This window comes from Pan troglodytes, chromosome 7 (assembly GCF_028858775.2).
Source record: "Pan troglodytes isolate AG18354 chromosome 7, NHGRI_mPanTro3-v2.0_pri, whole genome shotgun sequence".
NCBI classification, from domain to species: domain Eukaryota; kingdom Metazoa; phylum Chordata; class Mammalia; order Primates; family Hominidae; genus Pan; species Pan troglodytes.
This window is the reverse complement of record NC_072405.2, coordinates 83,529,568-83,543,849: the sequence shown is the minus strand read 5'-3', so window position 1 is coordinate 83,543,849 and position 14,282 is coordinate 83,529,568.

Below are 14,282 nucleotides of genomic sequence, written 5' to 3'. Positions count from 1 at the left end.
CAAGATGCAGAACAGTGTACACAGTATGTTATCATTTGTGCCCAAAATGGACAACACACGTGCATACATGTTTTTTATTTGCATCGAATGTCTATGGAATAATACGTAAGTAACTGGCAAGAGTGGTTGCCTCTGAGGAATTACTTTGTACTGACTGCATTTTTTTTAACATGTGCATGGAAAAAGAAATAAGGGAAGGGAAGGCGAGGGAAGGGGACAGGAGGGGAGGAGAGGGGAGGGGAGGGGAGGGAAAGTGGGGAGGGGAGGGGAGGGAAAGTGGGGAGGGGAGACCTTTAGAGGAAGGTAATGAGTTAAGCTTTAGACCAATTAAATATGTGTTATTTGCAGGAACTCCAGAGATAAGTTTTCAGAAGCAGTTGTAATTGCAGTATAGAGGATGAGAAAGAGGGAGAAACTACAGGTTAAAAACAAAACTTAGTGATTCTTTAATGTGTAGCAACATTTGGAGGAATGGGTAAGATCATCTTGAGAGAGAATAGAGGTACTAAGACAGGAAATATGGGCAACACAATATTTAAAAAGCAGGCAGAGGAAGAGAGGCCAACACAAGCCACAGAGGAGTGACCAGAGGAAGAAAAACAACAGAGCAAGAGTGGAGGAAGTTTCCCAAAGAAAATCCTCAGTTTTCCACAGCACGTGATTTAATGCCACTGAAAAAGGCTACATTGTATTCCGTATGAAAAGTGAATGTAACCCACAACAGAAATGTTCCCATGCTAATTAAAGACTAGAATGTTATCTATGCTTATAGGCACATATAAAAAAACTACATTTTGAGCTAGTAAAATAGCCTGTATCCCTATTTATGATAATCAGTAGTTTTGCTTTGCAGGGGGCATAACAAAGAGTTCTACAAAAATCTAACATTTAATCTCCTTAAAGAACGAACAAATATATAATGTATGACATGTTGTAGGAAATCAATAAGTAGCTATTGAATGAATGTTGAATAAGCACAATCGCTTTGTCAGGCTCAATGAAATGTTAATAGTTTAATAATTATAATATATTCTGCAACTATAAATTAAACCAAACAGCTATTAAATAGACAAGTGATCAACTATGAAACAGTTCCATTTATACTTTTCTAGTGCTTCTCCCTAATTGTTAGCAATAAATTTAAAATGCTTGTTAATTTTCCAGCTGAGCTGCAGGGAAAGAGGAAAGAGGACAGGGAAGATGGGGGGTGCCTGGGGGCTGTGAGTGCATGACTCCTGTTGTGAGACACACTATGACACACACTCATAATTATGTAATTCACAAAGAAAAAAAGAGTAAAACATGAAAATTAACATGTTCTAATTACTATTTTAAAAGTGAATTAAAAGGCATTTAAATAATAAGTATCTATTATACAGTAAAGGAGGCACTTGGGAAGGCATTTTGGCAGTTACTCACAAAATGAAATATACTCTTGCCATATGACCTAGTCACTGCACTGCTAGGTATTTGAGCTGAAAATGTATGTTCACATAAAAACCTGCACATGAATGTTTATAGCAGCTTTATTCATAATTGCTAAAACTTGGAAGCAAACATACTGTATGATCTCAACTACACGACACTCTGGAAAAAGCAAATCTGTGAAGACACTAAAAAGATGAGTGGTTGTCAGGGGTTGGGGTGAGGGAGAGATAATGAGGTGGAGCACAAAAGATTTTTCAGGCAGTGAAACTACTCTGTTTGATGTTGTAATAGTAGATACATGTCATTTTATGTTTGTCAAAACCCATAGAATATACATCACAATGAGGGAACTCCAGTGTAAATGATAGACTTTAGATAATAATAATTTATATTGACTCATTGACTGTAATAAATGTACCACAGTAATGCAAGGTGTTAATAATAGGGGAAACTAGTCAGGCACGTTGGCTCACCCCTGTAATCCCAGCAATTTGGGAGGCTGAGGAGGGTGGATGGCTTGAGCTCAGGAGCTAGAGATCAGCCTGGGCAACATGATGAAATGCCATCTCTACAAAAATAAAAAATATTAGCAGACATGATGACACACACCTGTAGTCCTGGCTGCTTGAGAGGCTGAAGTGGGAGAATCCCCTGAGCCTGGGAAATGGAGGCTGCAGTGAGCCAAGATTGCGCCACTTTACTCCAGCATAAGCAAAACTGTGTGGAATGAGGAGGTATATGGTAACTCTTTGTACTTTTTACTAATCTAAACTAAACTAATCTTTACTTTTTACTGATCTAAAAAATAAAGTCTATTCATGTAGAGGGGGAAGTAAAGGAGACAACCCCGAAAGATGTAAAAAGTAATATACAACTTGCGATAGTTTGAATGTTTGTGTTCCCGCAAAATTCCTATGTTAAAATCCGAAATCCCAAAGTGATGGTATTAGAAGGTAGGGCCTTTGAATAATTACGTCATGGGAGTAGAGTCTTTGTGAATGGGGTCAGTGCCCTTATAAAAGAAGCCTGAGAGAGACGCCTTGCCCCTTCCACCATGTAAGGACACAGCGCGAAGGTGTCATCTATGAACCTGGAAGTAGGTGCTCACCAGACACTGAATCTGCTGGTACCTCAATCTTTGCCTTGCTAGCCTCTAGAACTGTGAGAAATAGATTTATTTATTTAAATCACCTAGTTTATGGTATTTTGTTATAGCAGCCTGGATAAGCTAAGGCATGAATTATTTAATTAGTAGCTTATTTTTGACCTAAAGAAAATAGAAAGCTGAAAAATCAGTGCGCATGATTAGGTCTTGACCAACTCCGTATTTATTTATTTACTTACTTATTAATCTTTTTTTAAATATATCGAGTCCTTTTTATGTCAGACAGTTTCAGACACAATGGAAGCAAGTAAAGCCCCTGTTTTCATAGACCTTACATTTGATGGGAGACAAAACAATAGCAACAATAATCAAAGCGATGGGATAAAGTTTAGAAGTCACGCTTCTCCTTTTAGCGTTCCATCTACACCTCAGCTTCTCCTCATTGCAGCAGCTACACTTTCACAGCCTCTGTGAAGGGATGACAGCAGAGCACAGATAACAGAACTGAATTCTTGTTTCTCAAATTTCTAACTGAGCCAAAGACAAAAATAATTTTTTTTTTTTTTTTTTTTTGAGACGGAGTCCCGCTCTGTCACCCAGGCAGGAGTGCAGTGGCGCGATCTCGGCTCACTGCAAGCTCCGCCTCCCGGGTTCACGCCATTCTCCTGCCTCAGCCTCCCGAGAGGCTGGGACTACAGGCGCCCGCCACCACGCCTGGCTAATTTTTTTTTGTATTTTTAGAAGAGACGGGGTTTCACCGTGATAGCCGGGATGGTCTCGATCTCCTGACCTCGTGATCCGCCCGTCTCGGCCTCCCAAAGTGCTGGGATTACAGGCGTGAGCCATCGCGCCCAGCCAAAAATAATTTTTTTAAAAATTCGTGATAGTTAAAGTTAGCTGTCCTCACCCCTGGACTTACAGTAACCCTGCTCTGGAGGACAGGAAAAATGAGAAGAGCGGCTGAGAATTGGTAGGCATTGGGCTCCTTGGAAAGGGAATGCTAGATTCTGCCCCAATTCAGGTCAACCCCAGGTGTGGTGATGTTGGATGATGAAGCCACTCCAGGGAAGTTTGCAGAATTGAGAGGAGATGTGGACATTTACTTTCCACTGAAACCCCCGAGGAGCCGTGAGACAGCAGAGCAAGGGGCTGAAATCTTCTTCTGAGGCCATCTCTAACTCTCAGAAACTTAGGTTAGGAAACTGTATGTCATTAATCTCAGACATACATTTTTTACCTTTACTGACAGATGCATGTAATAAATGACATGTGTTCCTTTCGTACAATTACATTCTAAAAAATAAATGCTTCCCCATGTCTGAATTTTCAAATGAAAATGAAAATGTCTTGTCATTTAATGCTTCTTTAAGTTTTCTTTACTCCAATTATAATGATGTCTTGTAAACAGGAGTGAGCTCACCTCAACTGATTTTTTTAAGATTAATATCCTAATAGGATTAAAATAGATAAATGTGTATTCGTTTGAGACAAAATAGGACAAATATGTCCATTGTCATTATTAGACAACTGTTTGGATAAACCAAAGTACTTTGAATTTTAGAATCTGACATTGTTTTTGAGTCTCTAAGTGTGTAAATAGTACATTTTTTCTCTGTACATTTTAAGGCAATTTTTCAAAACATTTACGTAAGTATTAATTAATTTGATTGTTTTGGGGAAGAGTTTGAATTTGGACAGTTAAATTACCTTACAACTGACTACATTTCAGGTAGATATGAACACAAATCTTTTGTATGAAAATGCTTCTTTTTATATACTTTCTTTTTTTTTTTTTTTTTTTTTTTTTTTTTTTTTTTTGACAGAATTTTGCTCTTATTGCCCAGGCTGGAGTGCAGTGGCACGGTCCCCGCTCACTGCAACCTCTGCCTCCCAGGTTCAAGCAATTCTCCTGCCTCAGCCTCCCAAGTAGCTGGCACTACAGGTGCCTGCCACCATGCCTGGGTAATTTTTGTATTTTTAGTAGAGATGGGGTTCCACCATGTTGGCCAGGATGGTCTCCAATTCCTGACCTCAGGTGATCCACCTGCCTAGGCCTCCCAAAGTGCTGGGATTACAGGCGTGAGCCACCGCGCCCAGACTATACTTCCTTTTAACACTGTTTCTTTTCTTACTTAACCATCAATAGAACATACCATAAGTGACAGGTTCAAACAAGGCCATGGTCCATTTGCGGTTTTCCCAGTGATGTGGCCACTGCAAATTAACCCAACAGTTGATTTGCTTTCCAGTTTTAGAATTCACTTTAGCTTTCTTTACTAAATGTTAGAAGAGATATTGAGCCTGGTCTGTTGGTTGCTTGTTGGATGTCAGGGAAACATGTCTTCCTCAGAAGAGAAAAGGGCTTTGGCCATAAGGTAACTCTTAACCAAATGAAGTTCTGATGACTTAAGTGTAAATGAATCAGAGCATACATATTATATTTCCATTGAAATACACTTGGATTTAAAAATTAAGGCAAAAATGGCTTGGCAAAATGTATTAGGAAGGTTTGCCAAACCCAAAACATTAAAAAAAATAGTCTGGCTATTTGCAGAATTCTAACTGCCACCAGTTTTGCCTATCCCTAAAGTTTATAGTTTGACATTAATCGTGAAATCTGGTAGAGCAGCCCTGAAAAACTGAGAGGGGAAATAGATTACCATTTAATTGCCATTTATTTGTCATTGTGTTTTCCATAGTTAGCTTTCTAGCACATTTTAAATCTACATTCAGAGTAATAGATTTTCTATCCTGACTTGGGTTCACATGTTGCCTCTACTAGTTACCAGCTATTTAACCTTAAGCAAGTAACTTAATATCTCTGTACCTCAGTTTCCTTAACTTGAAAATGAGCAAAATTATACAATGTTACCTACATATATAATATATTTATGAGCCTTGAGCTGAACCAAGCACACAGTAAGTGCTCAATAAATATTAACTATTAAGAGATAGTAAACCACTTTGGTTACTAAAGACCAGCCACTTGTAAATAACTTTACTTTCTCCAATACCTACTGTAATTGGAGGAATTAAACATCCAGACTCTAATGAGGGTATTTGGCTCAAGTTCCCACACGCTTGTTCCTAAATTCTCTAGTTTCTTCTCCCCTCTATTTCTCTTTTGAGGTTGCTCTTGCATTCCCTCTGCGGAGGAGGTGTTGTTGTGACTACTTTTGTCAAGACAGAACCATATTCTACTCCTCTGCTGCTGCTGCACCATGCCTTACAAGACTACGGTAACTCCATTCCTTGTTCCTTCTGGTGCTCTCACCAGGGAAGAGGGTGCTATCACAACACGTCCCCCAACTCCACCATACACACCCTGCTTTAGTTCATTTGTGCTGCTATAACAAATATCTGAGACTGGGTAATTTATAAATAATAGAAACTTATTTTCTTACAGTTCTGAAGGCTGGGAAGTCCAAGATCAAGGCACTCGATTTTGGGTTTTGTGCCTGGTGAGGGACATCTTGCCACATCCTCACATGGCCAAAGAATGAAAGAACAAAGAAAAAGAAAAGGGGACTAATGCTATGTCCTCATATGGTGAAGAGGAGAAGGGCAAAAAGAGCCGAAGCTGGATCCCTTCAGCCCTTTTGTAAGGCATTAATCTATTCATGAAAGTGGAACCATCACAACTTAATCATATGGTGAAGAGGAGAAGGGCAAAAAGAGCCGAAGCTGGATCCCTTCAGCCCTTTTGTAAGGCATTAATCTATTCATGAAAGTGGAACCATCACAACTTAATCAATTCCCATAAAAGCCCCACCTCTTATTACCACCACAATGGGTATTAGGTTTCAACATAAACTTTGGAAGGAACACTTTTAAACCATAGCGCACCCCAACCTTTGACATCACCATTTGAAGCATTAATACCAGAAAGCAAAGCATAATCTTATCTTGAAGTGGTAGATTTTCTCTTGGATGGTGCTCAAAACTGATCTTTCCTCACTCATTCATTTATTCTTCAAATATATGTTGAGGATACAACAAATTATTTGATCTGTTATAGGAATCATTTTTATAAAAGACAGGGAATTTCATTTATCCCTGCCATTCAGAAACTTGCAGTCTAGCTGAGGAGGCACATAAATCCTGATCTGCAAATTGGGATGTTGTAGAGCAGACTACTGGTAAATGATGAACTGAGAGGAACACACTGTGGTGCTACAGGAGATGAAGAGGAAGGCTGAGGGCTCTGCAAGCTGGTGGGCAAAAGCAAGGCCTTGTGCAAGAGGTAGAAATAGAAAGCTAAATCATGGGAAGTCAGGCAGTTATTAAATCGAACAAAGAAGAAGGGAAGCTCGTTCTGGGAACTCAGAAGAGCACAAGCTGAGCATAAAGGGAGGGAATTCCCCCAGGAAAAAAAAAAATACAGCATGGTGAGAAAATACAGACACGTTTTTGAGGAAGTTCGGCATATAGGGAATACATACAAAAGAAATCATTCTTGAAGTATACACAGCCTAATGAAGCTATTGGCTGGTGTTGCATGAGTAAGGACACCCAAGGTAAACCGGGGCATGGAGAAGTACCTGCACCTGTATCTCCAGTTTTCTTGGTAAGATCCAACAGCTGTTTGATCCTGAACTTAAAGCCATCTTGTTTCTTATCAATGTCATCAAGTAATCTAAGTATTTGGACAAATTGTGATAATCTACCAACCTGACTGCCTGCCCATCAGCTGCCTCTCTAGGCTGTGTGAGAGTTCTCGCAGCTTCCCTCCCCTCTCCTCTCTTCTCCTCTTCCATTTCTTCTCCTCCTCCTCTTCTTTCCTCCTCTTTTTCCTTTTAGGCTCTGATAGTCTTCTTTCACTCTTAGTCAATCAACTTTAACAAGAAGCAAATGGAACTGTAATGTATATCATAAACTACGTATCTGAGTTTGTCTATCATCATGTTGTAGGTTCTCTTATATTTCAGATCATTACAAGCAACTTGTTTTGCCCTCAAGCCCTCCCTGAGGGCTCAGTGCTGTGAAAGGGATGAGTGGAACCTGGAGACAAGGACATACATAACCTTGTTGATTTTTGTAATGAGCTTCGATCAACCTTTTAACACATATACATGCACACTCTCTCTCTCACACACACACACACGATTGATTGATTGATTGATTGATTGATTGACGGAGTCTCACTCTGTCACCAGGCTTGAGTGCAGTGGCTCAATCTCGGCTCACTGCAACTTCCACCTCCCGGGTTCAAGAGATTCTCCTGCCTCAGCATCCCAAGTAGCTGGGACTACATGCACATGCCACCATACCCAGCTAATTTTTGTATTTTTAATAGTGACAGGGTTTCACCATGTTGGCCAGGATGGTCTTGATCTCTTGACCTCGTGATCTGCCCACCTCGGCCTCCCAAAGTGCTGGGATTGCAGGCATGAGCCACTGCGCCCAGCCACACATATTATTAATATATATTCATTATTAATTCCATAAAAACTTATCAGGGACTTAACATATGCCAGGCACTATTCTAGGAAGTGGAAATGCAGCAGCGAATAAAAAAAAAAATAAAGAAAATAAAATAAATTCATGGAACTTTATTCTAGAAGGGGAGGGAAACTAGAATCAAACAGGATAATATCATTTGTCATGTGGCAGAACAATAAAGCAGGAGAAGGGGTGAGGATGGTCGCCACCACACACACATGATTACTACCCTGCTGTAATCTCTGTTCAGATAATAATTTTGTGTCTCTAATAATATGGAGATTTTCAAAGATAAGACTGGAATGGAGAAAACATAAGTGACTTATACTCAAATTTTTTCCTTTCCATGAATGATAAAACTGTAGACCACAATCATAAATAAGTATTTCAGTATTTCAGTTGTATTTAAAGTTGTATTTAAGTTGTATTTAGTAATACATATATATATAAAATATATAATGTAATATGTGTTTATATTTTTATATATTACATGTAATATATGTGTTTCTATATTATAGGTAATATAGATAGAAAGTAAATATATATTATATAATACATCATTTAATTATTATATATCATATATTATCTATAAATGTATATAAAATACATATATATATTTACTCTCTAGTGGAATTTAAAGTGTTCAAAAGTCTTACTTTTGGTGCTCTGAGAGTCTGACAGTGAACCCCAACTCACCTGACATTTTTCCCCCAGGGAACATGGATGCTGGGTGCAAATGAAGCACCAGCTGACCTCTGACACCCCAGAGTTCCCAAGTCCAGTATATACTCTGGTCCTAACTCCCAATCGCTCCCCCATCCTAGACTTCAAATACCAAAAAGTTCCAAAATTGATTCTTGGCCCTTTCACTCCTTTTCATTTCCAATATGATTCACGAAGCCTGTGAAAATGGACCTGTACCTAATTATCTCCCATAGTTTTGTAAAGTTAGTTTATTTGAGTAAATTTTCTACGGATTTCCTCTCATTAGGGCAAAATCACAGTTGGGCATTTCACAGGCATGTGTAATTCAACACAGGGAGAAAGAGGGCGACAGGTGGCTAAACTCAGCAGGGTACTGGCAACATTTCTAGGAGAAAATATCTACTCTTATTATTGAAAAAGTGACATAGATTAATTAATAGAAGTACTTTTTAAATGCCAGTGAATGAAATATAACTTTAAGAAATTTTAGCAAAGCATTCTACAAAAGTTTACAAAGTCGAAGAAGAATTGTGTCACTGGTTAGGAGAATAATTCTGTAAATTTTACAAATTCATTGTTTATACTTGCTATTTCTTTCGCCTGGAATGTGCTTCCCTTTGACTGGCAAAACTCTTATCATTTGCAGTTCATTTCATGACCTACCTCTGCTTCTCTGATAGCATGCCTATACAAAATTCAATGCACTTCTGTGCTCCCATAAAACACTAAGCTTTCCTCTGTTACTGATTTTTCAATCAGAAGCATAACAACTCAAATCTGATTTTCTCTTTATTTCCATTCATTGTGGTTGGTGGATGATTTGTTCTGAAACCTGTGCCATTTCTTACTTACATAATTTTAAAAAGAGGCTCGTTAGGAGTCACCAATGCTTCCAGGCAGATTTGGAAGTTTTAGGGACAGAAACTATGATCAACATCTTTAGACTGAGATAGGTTGAGATATGATTCGATGATCATTAGATTGAGATTAGACATTGACTATAGAATCAGTGAATCCACAGTGGATTAACCAGTTAATTAATTTATGCTTATATTTAATCAGTCAATCAGTAGCCATTGAATACCTTCCTGTCAGGCATTGTACAAAGCAGAATAAAAAGGTATAATAATAGTTACCATTATTATTATAGAAATACATAATAATTTTTAAAATATCTAAATACAAGATATAGGAGTGTAGAATTGCCTGCCATTGAAGAATTTGATAATTTTGGTCAGAATATGGAAAATCTGAGATCACTAAACAGAAATGAAATATTTACAATGAAAAAATTAAAAACGCATTTTAGTGGGTTGTTCAATATGAAAGAGAAGACTGTTCTTCCAGGCTTCCAACAGTTTTGTTTATCAGCAGGATTTTTACTAAGAACCTTTTTACACAGAATGAGAATGAATAATTTTCAAAGTCTCAGAGTCAGAGTCAATCAAGACCTTTGGCTCCAGAGTGAATATCATTATGCTATTCTGCCTCTTCTATGTTCTGGAGGTTTTAGAAAGCTAGTATGAAGATACCATAATCAAGTTTGCTTGGGCAGTACTGGGATGGAGCAGAAGGGTTTAGGAGGGGGTAAGCTAAAAGTTCACAAAAGCCTCTCTCCTACCTACTCTTCTCCCGTCCTCACCCCTCTCCAGGACTGAGGATAAAGAAAATGAGAGCATCAGGATTATTTGTCCAGTAGATGTAAATCTGAAGTTGGTCTAAAGCCAGGATATCAATTAAAAGAGAAAAACACATGTGTACACAGAAGCTGTTAGGCATTTCACATTCTGGTACCTAGAATTTCATTTATCCAGCAGTGGTGGCTTGAGCCAAAAAAAATGCAATCAACCTTAGAGTTTCAAGCTGAACTCTATATGTGTAGTTTCACAAGAGATTTTCCATGATAACATATACATAGTCACAAGATGGCTGGAGTTCAGAGGTGGAACTTCATTCAGTGGAAGGACTAAAGGAACCAATTAGGAGCCTGGTGAATGGAGACCTAAGGGCAAAAAGGAAAAGCCAGCAGAAAAGGCAAACTCAAGTACTGGAGGGCTAGAACACCAAGGTCCTAGACTGACTGGCTGGAATGAATTCTTGTAATTTTATGTTGCCTCATTATCCTTTTTGAATAAGAGTTGTACTGTCTCATAACAGAAGTAGGGCTTAGTCACATTTGAATACAGTTTCCAGTTCTTCATCTCCTCCCAATTTTCAATAGGATCAATCCAGATATCTGCCTTAGACAACCACCTCCTGGTGAAACCACCTCCCTAAGGACAGCTGGATACAATTCTCTTGACTCACCCCACTGCTCCCCACACCTTGCATGGACTGTTCAGACAGGCCACAGTGATCCACAAAACTTGTGCCTGCTTGCTGTAAGCCAACTAGTTAGAACTCCCTGCCCGTAATCTGCTTGGGTAATGCCCTGGACCCCAGTCAAGGCTTTGCCCCACAGGTCCTTCTCGCTCTGTCACTTGCTTCTCACCTGCTGGTTGAGCCGTCGTCCGGGTTCTCCCCTTCAAATTAGCCCTGCAAAGTGTGCTGCCATCTTCTCTCTGGATCTGTTAAATAATACACCACTTGGGTTATTTCATGTGTTTTGTTGTGTGGCCTTCTTTGCGTCTCACCTGATGGGCACACCCGAGCACAACTCTCCTCCTGCTCAGGGCCCTCCTAGAGGGTGGCTATCTTGGTTGGAATAAACTGAACACAGGCCAGCCAAGAGCTTTAAGGGCACCTGCTAGTATAAACAAGTTTCCTGTGAGAGAAACACCTGATCAGGGGTTAGACACTTAGGTATTAGGCCATCCACCAGGATAAAGAAGCATCCCATGAAAGGCATTCTGTAAACATCCACGACCACCTCCCCTGGAGCCATCAGGTCAGGGCTAGAATTATAGTCATTCTCCAGAGAGAGAGACCTCAAGACCAAATTAGAGGAAAATTTGACACCAGCTGTGCATCAGTCCATTATCACATTGCTATAAAGAATACCGGAAACTGGCATCTTTATAAATTAATAAAGAAAAGAGGTTTAATTGGCTTACAGTTCTGCAAGCTGTACAGGAAGCATGGTGCTGGCATCTGCTCAGCTTCCAGGGAGATCTCAGGAAACTTGCAATTATGGCAGAAGGTGAAGGGGGGTCAGGCTTCTTAGCTGACAGGAACAGAAGCAGGAGAGAGAGAAGGGGAAGGTGTCACACACTTAAATGAACAGATCTCATGAGAACTCACTATCACAGGGACAGTACCAAGAGGGAGGGTGCTAAATTATTCATGAGAAATCCGCCCCAATGAGCTAGTCACCTCTTGCCAGGCCCCACCTCCAACACTGGGGATTACAATTTGATGGAGATTTAGTGGGGACGCAGATCCAAACTGTATCATATAGTGCTATGGAAGTTCACCTGGCACTGATCTAAGTTCTCTTATTGTCTCCTTGCTTAAGTAGAAGGCCCCAGACCTTTAGTGTTAGCCTAAGTCTTAAGTGACACTATCTGAGAGTTATGGGACTTAAAGACTGAAAGAGCAGTTGATATTATAGAGCAACAAAGAAGAGGCTATTCAATCCACAGGCCTATTTTGCAGCCCACCATGTGGCAGAAACTGCTCTAGGATATGGGATCCTCCGTGGCCAACTCCTCAGAAAAGCCTCATTGACTCTTTCTTCAAGCTGAATTCTTACAAATAGAAGAAGAAGTAAGTATCATAAATACCGTAGCCAAAAATAAACCAAAACAATCCGTGTATAAAACATGTACTGCCAATTAGACATTCCTGAATGAATCCATGCCAAAATATTGGGAACATAGAACAGCAAAAGACCCAAGCATGAGAGATTGCCAGGACATCACAATGGCTCATATTCCTTTGTCTTCACTCACAACAACTCACTTTCCAGAAACCTTCAGTTCATTCTTTCATCACCTTGTCCTGCCAGTGGTGTCGAACCTCTGTGGAAGAAGGGCAAAGTATAAAAGAAAACTTTTCCCACCTGTTATGAAGAAGGTCAGAATGGCAGATTCCACTGCAAAAACATTGCTGACTCTCTTATTCTTCCCCAACACCCAAAGAAGTTTTTTTTTTCTGTATTGGTATGAGCTGAGACTGCAGAAGCCTCCATAAAAATGTCCCCAATATACTCATGTGTGCAAAAAGACAGAATATGAAGACAAGGGTATTATCTGTAATGTGTGAAAAACTCATGTACTCCTTAGAAAGACTGCACCAACACTGAGGCCAACCCCAAATAAGAACGAGAGAATGGGTTTATTACAGCCATACTCCCCTCAGTGCCTTAGCAAAGCCTCCCACCTCTTGTTTAAACTCTGAAACAGAGCAAATCTTTTAGGCACTGAAACACTTTTCCAACCGCTGTTTCAATAAAGTAAATGGCTCCTTAAAGGACACAAAAAGCTAGTGGAACTTTAGAGCGAAGAAGCTGTCCAGTTTTCCATTCAGTGTGGTGGAGAGAGTACAGGAGCGGGGCTAGTTATATTAAAATCAGGTGAGCCCATAGGCATATCTGCAGTGAAGCTGAGTGGGCTTCCCTTGTTTATTAAGGGCTCAAAGTATTAATGGACTCATATGCTGAATGCACAGATATGTTATAAATAGGCCAAACGGAATGTAAACTTTGTTTTGTTTTTTTGTTTGTCTGTTTATTTTCTTTTCCCTAAGTTCTCTCTAAGCCAGAAATTGGTTTCCTACCTTTTGAAAAATTATTGTGTACAAGCAGGCACTGAGACCTCTGCCCAAGAACCAGCCCAACTGCCGGCCGTGGTTAGTGGAAATGCTTATTTGTTCTGGGAAACGAAACCATCCGGGTGGTGTGGGGGGTCAACTTTTGAACAAAATACTAAAAAGAAACAGATCTGAGAATCTGGTGAAATTGAAACTTTTAATCCAAAGAAGATAATAATGACTGAATGGAAAATAATTTCATCCTCTCATATTTTGATTTCAAGCATTGGAGGTTCTTTTATGGTCTAGAATTGCTGCCATAGCAGTGGATAATTGTGCCTGATTGGCAGTAGTTTATTGGAGATATTTCTTCTTTTAACCTCAGTTTAACTGATGGCAGCAAAACAAATTAACTGAGGAAATTGCATTAAAGACAACCATTTTAAGTACAAGCCTGTCAGATAATTCTGGGTTCCTTTGGCTTCAGATGGAAGAATAATCACATTAAAAAATAAGGACTGGAACCAATTGTAGGCATGGCCGGTTTCTAAACTGAGCTGAGCTTGGCTCAAGAGGATCCCTTCCAGGGGCTGACATGGTCTTACTAATGAACATACTTACATTTTAGGGGAAATATTAGTGTGGATATTTGTCCATTCATAGTCCATGCCCAAAAGTGCCCTATTGTTTCCCATTTAGCAAATACAGGTGAAAAAGACAAAACACTATGAATTAGAACTGAAAAGACAGCCTTTCCTACTTATTGCTCATATTGAATGAAGTGTGTATTGGGTTTCTAGTTTCATAGGCTCTTCTTCCCATAGCAATAACAATATCTTGGTAACATTTTTTTTACCAGAAATACTTATTTTTTTCTAAAGTTCTCTCAGGATTCCATGAAAATTTCTTTGAA